This window comes from Myotis lucifugus, unplaced genomic scaffold (assembly GCF_000147115.1).
Source record: "Myotis lucifugus unplaced genomic scaffold, Myoluc2.0 scaffold_412, whole genome shotgun sequence".
NCBI lineage: Eukaryota > Metazoa > Chordata > Mammalia > Chiroptera > Vespertilionidae > Myotis > Myotis lucifugus.
The window spans coordinates 964,800-979,982 of NW_005871460.1; positions in this window are offsets into that span (position 1 = coordinate 964,800).

The following is a 15,183-nucleotide window of genomic DNA, read 5'->3' on the forward strand; positions in this document are numbered from 1 at the left end:
TAGTGTGTGAACATGGTTGCGAGCGGCCCTAACCCACCGAATGGCCCTGCTCAGTGTTGTGACAGGGTAGAGCCATAAACCTCTCCAATCGGCCCTGGCCCGAGTGATGACAGTGGCGGCGCCCTTAACCCCCTGATTGGGCCCGTCTCTGTGGGTGGATAGGAGGGGTGGTGCCCCAAACCCTCCTCCTATGGGCGTTGCTCTGTGTGTGACAGAGTAGAGCTATAACCTTCCCCATTGGCCCTGCCCCTAAGTTGTGACAAAGGGGTGGTGACACCAATCCCTGATGGGCCCCTGCTTCTGTGAGTGACAGGGGGGCAGCGCAACAACCCCCTTGATCCGCACTTCTCTGTGTGTGACAGGGGGGCGGTGCCCCAACTCCCCTATCGGCCCTACTCTGTGAGTGACAAGGGGGGAGCTCTCCAACCCCCTGATCGGCCCTGCTCTGTGTGTGACAAGGGTACGGAGCCCAAACCCCCCTGATGGGACATGCTCTGTGAGTGACAGGGGGCAGCGCAACAACCCCCTGATCGGCCCTGCTCTGTGAGTGACAGGGGGCAGTGCCCCAAACCCCTGATCAGCCCTATTCTGTGTGTGACAGGGGGTGGCGACGCCAACCTCCCCATCGACCCTGCCTTGAGTGTGACAGGGGACGGTGTCCCAACCCCCCAATTGGCCCTACCCTGAGCGTAACTGAGGGGGGCATCGCAACTCCTGATCCGCCCTGCTCGGTGCATGACGGGGCGGCGCCCCAACTCCCCAATCAGCCCTGCTCTGAGCCTGACCAGGGGCTGCACCTAGGGATTGGACGTGCCCTCTGCCACCCGGGAGCAGGCCTAAGCCAGCAGGTCGTTATATCCCGAGGGGTCCCAGACGGCGAGAGGGCACAGGCCGGGATGGGGGACCCCCTCCCCTGAGTGCACAAATTTTTGTGCACTGGGCCTCTAGTAAAAGTTAATAATAATTAACTAACTAACTGACTAAGTGAGTAAATAAATAAAGCAAGGGTCAGCCCTAGCTGGCTTACTCAGTGGATAGAGTGTAAGCCTGGGGACTGAAACGTCCTAGGTTCCATTCCAGTCAAGGGCACAGGTCCAGTTTGTTGTGGGTTCAGTCCCAGTACGGGGGCATGCAGGAGGCAGCTGACCAGTGATACTCTCTTATCATTAATGTTTCTCTCTCTATCTCTCTTTCTCTGTCTCCCTTCCTCTGAGAAATCCATAAAAATGTATTAAAACAAAAGGGTTAACCCTAGCTGATTTTGCTCAGTGGATAGAGCATCAGCTTTTAGACTGAAGGGTCCCAGGTTCCATTCTGGGAAAGGGCATATGACAAGGTTGGGGGCTCGGTCCCTGCTGGGGGGCGTGCAGGAGGCAGCCAATCAATGATTCTATCTCATAACTGATGTTTCTATCTCTCGTTCCCTCTCTCTCCCTTATGAAATCAATAAAAATATATTTAAATAAATAAATAAAAGGGTTAGCATTACCACTATCAGCCACTGTGCTAGTCTCATTGATCCTAGTGGCCTGTTCTCTAAAAGCCTGGACATTTAAAAACAAAAAACAAAAAACACAGAATGCCCTGGCCAATGTGGCTCAGTTGGTTGGAGCATCCTCTAGTGTATCGAAGGCTGGAGGGTTCGATTCTCAGTTAGGGCACATTTCAGAATGAGGCTTTCATATCCGGTTTACATGTGTGCAGAAGGTAGCTGATTGATATTTCTTCCCCACCTCTCTCTCTCCCTCTTTCTTTTTCCATTTCTCTTCCTCTCTATGTAAAAGGAATCTAATTATATAAACAGCAAGAGGTTCTGACGGCCTAAACGACCAAACTGACAACTGAATGCCGGAACTCAATCCTGAAGTAAGTGCTGGGTCGATGACCCAGCACTGACTGCTGAGGCTGGTGGGCAGGCAGGGCCAGGCAGGAGTCACAGGTGGGACTCAGTCCCAGGTCATGTAAGTGGAAACCAAAAGATATAGAAACAAAGAAGACCTATCCCTCCAACTGGGAAGATATTCACAGAAGAATAGTAGGGAGCCAGAACTCCCACCATCTCATAACAAAATGATTACCCATCTCCCTCCCCCTTCACCCCTCCGCCAAAACACACACCTACAAATCTTGGGCCATGTGGGGAACCTCGACTTCTACTCTCTTCTTGAAATAATGAGATGGCATTTCACCCTGACATTACCAGAGCAATAACAAAGCAGGCCAGATACAACGGGCTTGACAAGATCCAGAGTTTCATCATGCTCAAAATTTCTAAGTTTCAATTATGAAATTATTCATACAAAGAAGCAGAAAGATCTAAAACTGAATAAAAGAGATAACAGAAACTAACACTATTAGTGATGATAGAGTTATTTGATAGTAAGTTTAATGCAGCCATCAAAACAATCTTTACATGAGTGATTTTGAACATCATTAAATGGGAAAAAAAGCAAGTAATGGCAAGTAAATAGAAAGTCTCAGCAAAGAAAATGAAGCTATAAAGAAAAACCAGATGAAAACTATAGTACAGAAGACTATTATAACTGAAATAAATAACTCAGTGTATAGGCTCAAAACAGAATGGATGGAACAGAGGAAACACTCAGGGAACTAGAAAATTTAACAATAAAAATATCCAATGAGAATAAAGAGAAAATGGGCTTGAAAACAGCAACAGAAAAAGAGCAGAACCACAGGAACCAGTGGAGTCATAACAACAAAAACAACAAATCACCACAAAATAAAACTGTAACATTTGGAGTCCAGGAAGAAATGAAAGAAGATGCAGCTGAAAGAGTACTTGAAGAAATAATGGCTGAAACGCTTCCAATTGGTCCAAAGACAGAAATCCTCAATTTTAAGAAGGTCAGCAAATACAAAATGAGATAAACCCAAAGATAGCAACACCCACATCATAAATTTATGAAAAATAAAAACAAAGAAAAAAATCTTAAAAGTTCTGAATGACAAATAGCACTTCATCTATAAGGAAAAAGTAATTCTCATGACAACAGGTTTTCCATTAGAAACCATAAAGTCTAAAAATAAAGGAACTGTCAACAGAGTCCTATTTCCAGAGAAAATATCCTTCAGCAATATGGGGAAAATCAAGGCTCCTCAGAAAAGAGAACACAAATGTAAACAAGAATTGATAAAGGATAATATCCAAATCTCAAAAAATATATGAAATATATTCAATATCATCTATCCAGGTAAACTCAAATTTATTCCTCCATGACTTACCAGGATAGGTAAAATTAAATAGGTTTATAATACTAATTACTGGGAAGTATCTGCAGGATCTGGAACTCTCATTCACTGCTGGTGGTTGTATCACTTGGATAAAAGGATGTGCAAAACTGTACCTACTAAAATTAAACATATGCCTACATCATGAGTCGTTAACTATACTGCTCTTATTATATCCAAAAGACATGAGCATATAGATCCTCAAAATCATATGTGAAAGGATGTTTAGCGTAGCTTTATTCATAATATTTTCAAATTAGAAACAACTTACAAATCTGCCTACAGGTAAAAGGAAGAATGGTAGTAAATATCAATAGTAGAATACTACACAGCTATAAAAGAAGAATAAAATCATGCTAGGAAGAATATGGGTTAATTTCATAGATATTATGTTGAGCAAAAGAAATGAGACACAAATAAGAATACATCATATAAATCCACTGATATGAATTTCATGAGCTGATGGTACTATCAATGATTATAAAGGTCAGAAAATTAAGAAATTCTGAGGGTCGTCATCAGAAAGGGGGATGAAAGAAACTTCTAAAATCTTGAAAAAGATTCTACAACTTATATTGGGTCTTACATATGTAAAGAAGTTTGATCTCTACATTTATGTTTCATGCACAGGTGGAGTTAAATGTAAGTGCTTTCTAGCACTGAAAGTTGCTTCTTATTTGAGCTTGGGTTCCTCAATTTTCAGAGTCCATGCTATTCTCCATTATGTCATATTACACTCTGAAGCTAAACAGTGCCATCAAGATGTAATTCTTCCCTGACTGGTTTGCTCAGTGGATGGAGCATTGGCCTGTGGACTGGGGCGTCCCAGGTTTGATTCCAGTCAAGGGCATGTGCCCTGGTTGCGGGCACTTCCCCAGTGGGGGATGTGAGGGAGGTGGCTGATCAATGTTTCTCTCTCATGGATGTTTCTAACTCTCTATCCCTTCCTCTCTGTGGAAAATCAATAAAATATATTTTAATGAAAAAAAAAATGGTAGGGAGACAAGCAGTTAGGAGCCAGTGGTCCCCGATTGGGAGAGGGATGTCTGATTGGGCCTAAACCGGCAGTCGGATATCCCCAAGAGGTCCGGACTGGAGATTAGAGAGGGTGCAAGCCGGACCAAGGACACCGTCCCTGCCCCCTCTCTCCCCCAAATTTCATGCAACTGGCCTCTAGAAATACTAAATACATAAATAAATAAATAAGAATTTCAGGGTAGCCAAAAACAGAAGTGATCTGGAGACAAAGTAAATAACAAAACAACCTACCAAAGCTTCTGTATAACATTCAGAAAATGGAATTCTAAGGAGAAATTTTATAGAGATAAATGCCTACATTGTCATAAAAGATCTCAAACAACGTAACATAGCACCTCAGGAAACTAGAAACACAATAGGAAAGTAAACCCAAAGGTCTCAAAGGAAAAATACCATAAATATTAGAACAAACATAAACAAAAGGGATTTAAGACAAAAGAAAGGAATACCTAAAAGGTTTATTTTAAAAAAATATAAAAATGTGCAAGTGTTTAGCTACACTAAAGCAAAAACAACCAACCAAAACCAACCAAAAACCAAGCCTCAAATAAGTTAAAAAATAAATGCAAGAGCCCTAACTGGTGGTTTGGCTCAGTTGATAGAGTGTCGGCCTGGGGACTAAACAGTCCCAGATTTGATCCAGTCAAGGGCACGTACCTTGGTTGTGGGCACATCCCCAGGAGGAGATGTGCATGAGGCACCTGATTGATTTTTCTCTCTCATCAACGTTTCTAACTTTCTATCCCTCCTCCTTCCTCTCTGTAAGAAATCAATAAAATATATTAAAATAAAAAGACATGAAATATAAGACATTACACCGGTCACTATGAATCACAATGCATCATAAGAGACGGTGATGTTAGCACATGAACTGACGCTCCATAGAGAAATTTGTCAAAATCCCACTATGAGCTTCTGAAATTAATAAACAAATTCAGAATCCTGTCCAGGTGGCTCAGTTGTTGAGTATGTGGTCCTGATACACCAAAGTTGTGGATTTGGTACCCCATCAAGGCACATGTAGGGGACAACCAATGAATGCATAGATGAGTAGAACAGCTGATCTGTGTTTCCCTCCCTTTCTCTGTCTCCTTACTGTCTCTAAAATCAATAAGTAAATGCTGCCTGGTATGTCTCACTGATTGAGCACTGACTCATGAAATAGACGATCACAATTCGATTCTTTGTTAGGACACCTGCACTGGTTGCGAGCTCAATCACCAGTGGGGGGTCGTGCAGGAGGCAGCTGATCAATGACTCTCTCCCTCTCATCACTGTTGCTTTTATGTCTCTCTCTGCTCCCTCAAGGAAATAAAAAATACACATATTTAAATAAATAAATAAATAATTACAAGAATAAATAAATACCCCTAGCCACTGTGCTTCACTGATGAGAGTGCTAGCTTGTGCACTGGAGGGCTAGGGATCGATTCCCAGTCAAAGACAGGTACCTGGGTTGCAGGTCTGCTCCCCTTTCTCAGTAGGCGCACCTATGGGAGGCAGACAATCGATGTTTCTCTCTCTCTCTCTCTCTCTCTCTCTCTCTCTCTCTCTCTCTCTGAATCTCTGTCTCCCAATCTCTCTCTAAAAAAAAAAATCAATGAAAAAATATCCTCTCTATTTGGGTGAAGCTAATACAAGAATAAAGAATTTGCCGTGCCGGTTTGGCTCAGTGGATAGAGTGTCGACCTGCGGACTGAAAGGTCCCGGGTTCGATTCCGGACAACGGCATGTACCTTGATTGTGGGCATATCTCCAGTGGGAAGTGTGCAGGAGGTGGCTGATCGATGTTTCTCTGTCATCGATATTTCTAACTCTCTATCTCTCTCCCTTCCTCTCTGTAAAAAATCAATAAAATATATTTAAAAAAAAAAAAAAGAATCAAATTCAGCCCTGACCTGTTTAGCTTAGTGGATAGAGCCTCGGCCTGCGGACTCAAGGGCCCCAGGTTTGATTCTGCTCAAGGGCATGTACCACGGTTGCAGGCACATCCCCAGTAGGAGGTGTGCAGGAGGCAGCTGATCGATGTTTCTCTCTCATCGATGTTTCTAACTCTCTATCCCTCTCCCTTCCGCTCTGTAAAAAAATCAATAAAATATATATATATATTTTAAAAAGAATTAAATTCAGCCCTACCCAGTTTGGCTCAGTAGATAGAGCGTCGGCCCGCGGACTGAAGGGTCCCAGGTCGAGTCCGGTCGGGGGCATGTACATTGGTTGCGGGCACATCCCCAGTGGGGGGTGTGCAGGAGACAGTTGATCGATGTTTCTCTCTCATCGATGTTTCTAGCTCTCTATCCCTCTCCCTTCCTCTCTGTAAAAAATCAATAAAATATATATATATATTTTAAAAAGAATTAAATTCAGCCCTACCCAGTTTGGCTCAGTAGATAGAGCGTCGGCCCGCGGACTGAAGGGTCCCAGGTCGAGTCCGGTCGGGGGCATGTACATTGGTTGCGGGCACATCCCCAGTGGGGGGTGTGCAGGAGACAGTTGATCGATGTTTCTCTCTCATCGATGTTTCTAGCTCTCTATCCCTCTCCCTTCCTCTCTGTAAAAAATCAATAAAATATATTTAAAAAAGAGAATTAAATTCAGAAAAGTTACAGGATCCAAAATAAACATATAAACATTAGTTCCATTTCTACACACTAACAATAAATACTTTGATAGAAAAATGTTGAAGGAAATTGAATTTGCCGGATCCGGTTTGGCTCAGTGGATAAAGCGTCGGCCTGCGGACTGAAAGGTCCCAGGTTCGATTCCGGTCAAGGGCATGTACCTGGGTTGCGGGCACCTCCCCAGTAGGAGATGTGCAGGAGGCAGCTGATCGATGTTTCTCTCTCATCGATGTTTCTAACTCTCTCTCTCTCTACCTTCCTCTCTGTAAAAAATCAATAAAATATATTTAAAAAAAAAAAAAAGAAATTGAATTTACAATAGCATCAAAAACAATAAAATTAGCAGGAATAAATTGAATCAAAATGGAAAACATCTGTATATTGAATATTGGAACACAGTCATGAAAGGAATGGAAGAAAACACAAACATGTTGAAAGACAACCTGTGTTCATGGATTTGGAAATGAAATATTGTGCAGATAGCTATAGTACACAAGGCAAACTACAGATTAAATGCATTCCCAATAACTCCAATGGTTTTTTACAAGGCGATGAATGGAGAATCTTGGAATGGAATCAAAAGTCCTCCATTAACAAAAGCAATCTTGAGCAAGAACAAAGATGGTGGCATCACACTTCCTGACTTCAACTTATTACAAAGAGAAAGCAAGCAAACAGTGTGTTCCTGGAGAAACACGGACACATACATCAACGGAACAGAACAAAAAACACAGAAATAAGCCTAGGCACAGACTTTAAGTAATTTTTGACAAAGCAGCAGCCACAGAAGGAAGGAAAGATAATTTCTTCAATGAATGGTGCTGGTAAAAAATCAACATTCACATGTAAAACAACAAAACTGGACACCAATGATAAAATTTAACTCAACCTGCAGGACAGAATTAAATGTCAGCACTAAAACTTCAAACTCCTCAGGACAACCTAGAGAAAAAGTTTGGGAGGTTTGTTTTGGACAGGATTTCCTGAAGGTGAAACCAACCACCATACAAAATAGAAAAAAAATAAACAGTCCAGATGGCAACAAATAAAGAAAAATAGTGCTTTCACTGCACAATAGCAATAAACAAAATGAAATGAAAGGCAATCTAGAGAACAGAAGAAAATACTTGCAAACCATATGAAGGAATCGCTTGGAGGGATTGTGGATTCCGTTCTGATCAGCACAATAAAGCGAATATTCTCGTATAGACGGAAACTCACACAATTAGTTGGAGTGCCCCAGGAATAATGAAGGTATGTTAATACAATACTGCAGGCTAATAACAATGCAATGACTGTTTCAAAAGCAAACTCTATATAACTTCATTAAAAATACTTAATTGCTAAGCACTAGTAACAAACATCTGAGCTTGACAGAAACAAGGTGGAACTAGACCTGCTGAAAGCAGAGTTGACAAAAACAAGGACTTTCTAGAAAAGCAAGTATGGGGGAGTAATATCTGCAAAACACAATTAAGCAGGTGCAACAATGAGTTCCTGTATGTCGTAAGCAATTAATATATAAAATATACAAGGTATTCAAAAGACTCTTTAACCAACAAAAAAAATGCATAGTTAATAAAGAGGATAAGGATGTACAGACAATTTTTCAAAAAATATGTATACATCACCAATATGAATATAGAAAATGCTTTCTTCACTCATCAAGGTGGAATCCCATAGGCTGCCTAAAACACTACCAACCGCAAGTGCTTCCCTAGGAATTTAGTACAGCGGGGAGTATTGGGACTTCAGGAATAGAAGGGAGCATTGGAAATAGACCAACCCTCCCCAGGACAGCAACTACCCAGGAAACTGGAAACATCAAGCAGTACCACAGTCTACCTGGGAGGACAGAGCACACCCTGGGGGATGGGCCCTGGGAAATGGCAAAGCCAAGTCCAGGTCACTGGTGAGAGGGAGGGTCTTACCCAGGGAGGATATAAATTCAAAGTTCTCCAGCATCACATTCAGGTACAGACGTCTCTGACCCTCATCAAGTAGGATCCATTCCTCCCTGGAGAAGTACAGGGCAATGTCCTCAAAGGTCACGCCAACCTGTCAGAATTGAGAAAACAGAAACCGTGGTTGACATTTTGAGAACTAGCAATCCTACTCCTTACACATCTTTCCCAACCTCAACCTCCTCCATGGCTCCCCAGTTTAGTGTGGACACCAGGCCCTAATGCCAGTGCAGGCTGCTCTTTCATCACAGTCCCATTACTCACTGTGACTGCCCTCGGCAACAGTCAGGCTGGGAAGGGGGACAACAGAGAAACACCATCTAAGCTCTGGGCCAAGCAGGCAGGGTCCCAGCCTTCCTGCCAAGCAATACCACTGCAGTCTCCCAGATCATGTCTCCAGGACAAAGCCAAGGTTTTATGTTTCATCCTACAGTCCTAATACCAGCCCTGGCTGGTTCGTCTCAGTCGACAGAGTTTTGGACTGTGCACTGAAGGATCCCGGGTTGGTTTCTAATCAAGGAAGGACACATGCCCGGGTTGAAGACTCCATCCCCAGTACGGGGCTTCCAGAGGCAGCTTATGGATGACTCATTCTCATTCTCTCTCTCTCTCTCTCTCCCTCTCCCTTCCTCTCTGAAATCACTTTTAAAAAATAAATTTTTTTAAAGTCCCAATACCAGGTTTCCAGTACCATCAGCTCACACTTCCTCCAGCTGTGCACACCACTGTGTAATGTCTACCCCCATCACAACTTCAGACCCCACGTTCACTGCCTCAGCTCTGCCACCTTCCTGCTCCACAGCACAGGACCTCTCTGGACTCATCCATGAACTTGGCAAATGGCACCCAGAGAGAGCTTGTGAGGGTTCAGAAGGATCTACCACAACCCAATTCTTGGTGGACTCCACAGCCTGGGGAAAGCGGGGCATGCGGCTCTGAAATCCTCCCTGCCCGCCTCGGACCTCGGTTTCTATACTCAGCGCCCACGTCCGCAGAGGAATTTCAGATACGAGTCACCCCTGTCCACTGAGCCCTGCATTTCCTGTGTCCTCAGAAGCCACAACACTCCTCTCTCCCCTCCACCTCCCTCAGGGTCCTTGGCGGGGACCTGAGCTGCAGGACGGGACAGGCGCCCTGAGCCCAGGCTGCAGGGTTGAGGATAAGGAGGCGGTGAGAGCAGGTGTGGGGGGCGGGGGCCGCGAACTCACCTCAGCAACTGGGCAAGGCCATTGCCATTGGACGCCGTGCGCGGACCCAAGCAGCAGAGGCCGGAGAGGCGAGTAAGAAGCAGGGGCAGCGGACGGGGGTACAGGGGGTCTCTGTTCCGTCACAGACGTGGGTAACCCGATGGCGTCAGAGAAATTCACTCCCACGTGCGGGCTGAACCGGTGAGGACTCGGGCCTTCTCCCTCCACTGTCCCCGCCACCTGCAGCCTTCCGCCCTGTACTGGGGTAGATTTTCGGTGGAGACCAATAGTCGCCTAGAATGTACAGGAAGTCCCGCCCCTCCTCCAGTGTGACGCAAGAGGAAGCCCTTTTCTGACCCTTCATTGGCTAAGCTGGCAGTAGTCCTCACAAGGCCTTCTGGGTAATGTGGGTTCCAGCGTCCAAGATGGCGGTTGAAGGTTTTTCCATATCGCCCCAAGGACAACAGCGACATCTGCCGGTAGGGACGCTGGGAAATGACCTTCCTCAGGTAAGAGACATCTTGAAAATGGCTAGAAAAGAGTCATTTTTCGTGGTAAAGGGATTGGGGTCCTTCTTATGAAAACTCATTATCTGTGAGACCAATGCAGTTCGTCATACTATAGAGCACTGATGGAGAGCCTTTTGAGCTCGGCTTGTCAGCATTTTGAAAAACCCTAACTTAACTCTGGTGCCGTATCACATATAGAAATTTGTTATTTGCAACCAAAGTAAAACAAAGATTTATATTTTTGAGATTGATTTTATATATTTAAATGCCATTTAACAAAGAAAAAGCAACCAAAAAAATGAGTTCGCCTGTCCCCTGTGACATGCGTGTCATTGGTTCGCCATCAGTGCTAAAGACGTTTGCCTAAATTACAGTCTGGAGAGTTTTATTTTATTTTTCTTTTTTTAAATATATTTTCTTCTTTTTTTACAGAGAGGAAGGGAGAGGGATAGAGAGTTAGAAACATCGATGAGAGAGAAACATCGATCAGCTGCCTCCTGCACATCCCCCACCGGGGATGTGCCCGCAATCCAAGTACATGCCCTTGACCGGAATCGAACCTGGGACCTTTCAGTCCGCAGGCCGATGCTCTATCCACTGAGCCAAACCGGTTTTGGCATGGAGAGTTTTAGAACACAAATGACGTACTCACACCACCATATATATATGTTAGCAATAGTACAGAAGAATATTCCACAGACCTCTCCAGTTTAATTGGTGGTTACAGCATGGCCGACAGATGTGAGTATAAACAAGTTATATTTTCTGTCAAAGAACAGTTTAGACAGCCGCCATGTTAGATGGACGGCATGACTTGGCACTGCCATGTTGGCCAAATGGCTTGCAGCTCCCCTGGAAGCTGCCCCTTAGCTCCGATCAAGAGATCAAGAGCAAGGGACAGCTCACATGCCTCAGGGAATATAAAGACCAGCTGACCACCTGCTCCATGTGGGTGAGCTTCCAGACCTTATGTGTGCACCCTTCTGTGTAGAAGGAAAGATATTAGCTTTGCTGCCTGGCCCCCCAGTATGTTTTATGCTCTTCCAGGAATTGGGGGACTCGCCTTATTTCTGACATGCACACTGAAGGGTCCTGGACTCTGTTTCTGCCAGTGCTTGTACCTATGCTGCTGGCTCTGTCCCAGTGAGGTCTGGGTGAGTGCCCAGGCTCCCAATCAATCTGACTCTCTCACATCTATGTTTCTTACACTGTCTCTCACTCTCCCTTGCATTCTACCTACAAAAAAAAAAAAAGAGGGGGTGGGAAGAATGTGGCGCCTATCTTTGAAATAAAGAAGAACTAACATGCCTAATATAAACATTAAATCAAATTCTGTTGTTTAATTTTTACTTGAACATCAATAAAGATAAATACACTTTTGAAACAGTGCGAAACTTGAATTCTGGCAAAGTAACTGGTGTTTTTGTTAATGTGAAGATGACACTATAATTATCATAGTGAAAGACAATTCGTCCCTTACAGACATATTGAAGATGTCAGCGGAGTTGATGTTTCAGGCATTCTCTATGAGATAAGATTGCACAAATATTCACAAATTATACTTAGTGTAAATGAAATACATATTCATACTGAAAGATGAGCTATGTATATATAGCTCCAGAACTTTAAAACTATGAAATATTATAAATAACAAATGATGATGGGTATGTATATGTGCAGGGAATCTTCAAATTCATAAGTCTGTAAGAACCTTGTACTACTTAAAAATTAGGACCAAGTCGTCCTGGTGTGGCTTACAGTAAGAGCATCATCCTATGAAAGAGGAGATTAGGGTTTGATTTCTGTTTTGGGTAGAAGCCTGAGGTAGGGGTTTGATCCCCAGTGGGGGGGGGGGGGGGGGAGGTATGCAGGAGGCCACTGATCAATGATTCTCTTTCATCATTGATGTTTCTATCACTCTCTCCCTCTCCCTTCATGTCTGAAATCAATAAAAATCTACTTTTGAAAATTCGGAGCAAAAAACACAGTGAAGTATAAACCCAATTGGAACATGTCATAAAGCATTAAAACTAAGTAACGTAGTAGAGGAGTTGAAAAAAATCTAAAACCGGCTAGGGCTAGAAATAACTTCTAAATGAAACTAACATCCAGCACACTGAAACTGGAAGAATGATCACAGGAGTAGTGTGACATTCTCCACAAAGTTCTGACACGGGGCCCTACCTGGTTTGCCTCAGTGGATACAGCATCTGCCTGGGGACTGAAGGATCCCAGGTTTGATTTGGGCCAAGGGCACACGCCTGCGTTCTGGGCTGCATCCCCAGTATGGGGAGTGCAGGACACAGCCCATGCGGGATTCTCTTTCATCATTGATGTGTATTTCTCTCACTTCCTCTCTGAAATCAATTAAAAATAAATAATACATAAAAATTAAAAAATTAATAGAAAAAAATCCTCAGGTGAGGATTTATAAAAACAAACAACAACAAAACTTCTGATTTGGGAACCCTGTACAGTGCCCTCTTGTCCATAAAACATCTTCAAGATAAATTCAAATCTCCTCACTTCCTTTCAATGTGCCCTTTAACATTCTCACATCCAATGCTACTCCCCAGTTCTTTCTCAAAAGCCCTTACACACAAAGGTGCTTGTTGGCACTGGGGAACTGAAGGGTTCCTGTCCTGAGTTTTTCTAAAGTTGCTCTTCTGAAGGTGGTAGAGAATGTTAGTAGTGTGGGTTAAAATTAAAAGTGTTCACTGCATTGTGCATAGTATTTAAAAACTAAAAATTTCTAGCTAGTGTTGGTCAGTGGTTAAGCATCAGCACAGGCACAAAGATGTCCCCCATTCGATTTCTCATCAGAGCACATGCCTGGGTTGCGGGGTCCATTCCCAGCAGCAGCGTGAAGGAGGTAGCCCATCAATGATTCTCTCTCATTATTGATGATTCTCTCTCTCCCTTCCTCTGTGAAATCAATAAAAAATATTTTTAGAATCTCTAAAAACAGATATTTTTAACAGGTAAAAATTATTACAACACTTTATATCAATACAAAAATTTATTTCCTAAATCAAAAACGCACAAAATGAGTGAAAATTCTAACACTCATATCTGTTATCCAATTGTCTTTTTGTTAAAGAAAATTGCCAAAACTCATAAAACATTAGGCAGAACATATGATCAGAGGTTTTAAGAAAGATCCAGCCACAACAAATATATATTGGAGAAAAGACTCACCATAAATTTCTAGAAAAAAGACAATCAAACAGTGAGGTAGCATGACAAACTTACAAAATAAAATTTTTAAGTAAATAATGATTGACCAAACAAAATATTCTCTAGGATGTGAAGAATGTGAATCCCTCCCACACCACTGGTCAAATGCAAAAAAGTAGAACCAGTTACGGTTTATTTTATTTTTTAAAAAGAATGTTTATTACTTATTAGCATACCACAGAGCTCGGCTATTGGTTGAGTCACTCCATTCTTAGTGAGACATGCCATAGACACTGATGCTTTTTGATTTTAAACATATTTTCTAATTGATTTTGGAGAGGAAGGGAGAGGGAGAGAGAATCATTGATTGCAACTCCCACAGGCCCACTAGTTGAGATTCAGCCCCAAACCCAGACATCTGTCCTTGGCTGGAATCTAATCAGGGACCCTTTAGTTCAATGCCTGACACATACTCCCTGTTCAAAACCAGCTAGGGAAATGTTTTGTTTGTTTTTTTAAAGAATAGTTTATTAATTTTTGGAGAGAGAAGGGAGGTAGAGGAACATTGATGGAAGAGTGCCATATTGGCCAGTGATCTCCTGCACACCCACTTCTCTGGATCTAGCCCACAACACAGGCACATATCCCCACTGGCAATCAAATCCACAACCCTGTGCTACACGAGATGATGGACAAGTACTGACCCACACCGGCCCTAGTGGTATATTCCATTTAGATCACAATTTGCTAATCTTGGTAAATTTAAACATTCATCTTCTCAAAAACCACAGACTATGCACTGAAATTTTGACAAAGCTAAATAACACTTATATACATACAAAAAATTATACAGAAATGTTTGTACCAGCTTTATTAGAAATAACCAAATATTTACTAAAATGGACAAACTGATGGTGATATATCAATGGTAAGAATATCTATCGGAAAAATGATCAGTTACTAGTGTAACTTTAATAAATCTCCAAGTATTTATGAAAGATAAACTAATGTAGAAAAATACTTAGAAAAATAAAGTTCTCTATGAAAATGAAATGTAAATCCATGGTTACTAGGAAAGCTGTGAACAGCTTAAAAGATGGACAGATTAAGAGGTCATCATGCAATTACACAGAGACAAATATGGTCAGCTTTATGACTATAATGATGGTTTCAGTTTCATGTACATGTCAAGATTCATGAAACACTATACTTAACACATGTAATTTACTCACTATAGCTGTTAAAAATGGTTCAATGGTATTATGGAAGAAAAAGTTTGGCAACTCTATGTTCAGTCCCCGTACTTATGCCCTCTGGGTAAGACTCTCAACTTAGTGACAGAAAATGTAATAAACAATAAAGAACTTTCCCCAAACCCACAAAAGCCACATTCCTGGTCTAAAGACCGCCATTGTCTCCATCTTTCTTTTGATGCCAG